The sequence below is a fragment of the Pygoscelis adeliae genome, unplaced genomic scaffold (genome assembly GCF_000699105.1).
Source record: "Pygoscelis adeliae isolate BGI_AS28 unplaced genomic scaffold, ASM69910v1 Scaffold65, whole genome shotgun sequence".
Classification (NCBI taxonomy): domain Eukaryota; kingdom Metazoa; phylum Chordata; class Aves; order Sphenisciformes; family Spheniscidae; genus Pygoscelis; species Pygoscelis adeliae.
The window spans coordinates 410,479-411,814 of record NW_008824864.1 but is presented as its reverse complement, the minus strand read 5'-3'; positions in this window follow the sequence as shown (position 1 = coordinate 411,814).

Here is a 1,336-nt window from a genome sequence, read left to right as displayed (position 1 = left end):
CATGCCTGTTGGTCTGTAGATGTTTGTGTGGGAGTGACTTAACTTAAATACACTTGATACGTGTTTGTGCTGTTTAATTTGTATTCCAGCACATGGCACCTCCATGCATTCCCAGGGCTGAACCTGCCCTGCTGGCATGACAGTCTGTCTGGTTATTTGGCTAGAGAATGAGAAGTTTCTCTTGTGTGTGAACTGTAACACTGGGGAGGATTTGTTGACTAGAGAGTTGCCAAGCTTGTGAGAATGGAAAAGTGGGAGTGATGGAAATGGGAGCGATGTGCCTTTTAAGATGGTGCACCTCAGCAATTCTCTTAGGCAAGGGCATAGCTTGGACTGCCATGAATGCAAAAGAATAGCTGTTTGTCCTTTGACCACACTGTGAAAAGTGGTGCTCATTCCAGGAGCATCAGTAAAAGCAGCAGCCTTCTAGAATAGCTTCTGTGGGTGAGCATGTATTTCTTCTTTCAAAACCCTCGTTTCTGAGTGAAAGTAGAACTATTCTGGGTTGTCAACAGATTTAAGGGGGAACATGGCAGGGAACATGCCATTCCTTGGCTGTATGAAGGAGGAGAGCACATTATATTTTTGGTTTTAGATACTCCCCTAAGATGGTGGGGGGATAGGGACGCCTCCATGAGTGCTCCAACACATGCACAACACCCAGAAGAGGAAAAGGAAAGACAGGATGGCAGCTAAGCTCTGTCTCACTATCCACACCAAAATGAGAGCCTCATCTCACAGGGCAGAGCAGTTCTGCACTGATGCCAACAAGAATCACAGACCAAGGTGCCACAGTTTGGTCCTCTGTAAATGAGACATATTGTCCAATGAGAAATCAACCCTTGAGGTATTAATTTATTTTCATTTTCCAGGCTGGCAGTCTTGGTGAATAGATTTTACTCACTGTATAACAAGGTCGCTGTGACAAATTTTGAAAAAATACAAGTTCAAGTGTTTTTTGGTTTCACAAGCACATGAGCTTAGTGAGAAAGAACAGACTGAGACGGCAAGAACAGCCAATCCTGTTATATTTGTCTTTCTTATTACTGACTTGCCATGATAAATATGGAAAATTATATTTGGCTAGAAGGAGGCTGAGAAAGGGAACAGATGGCCACCAAAAGAATACTAGAGCAGCTAATAGTCACTGGCATATTTCCGGGATAAAAATTTAAATTTGAAGCCGAGCAGAAGGGTTATCCATTTTTTTCTGATCAGGGTACTGTGTATGAAACTGAGCCTGCTATGCTCTGACTAGATGAAGGTGGGCTTCCTGAAATGCATTCGCCGGATCGAATAAACAACCTCTATCCTGCAGTTAACGGCTCTTGCAGTT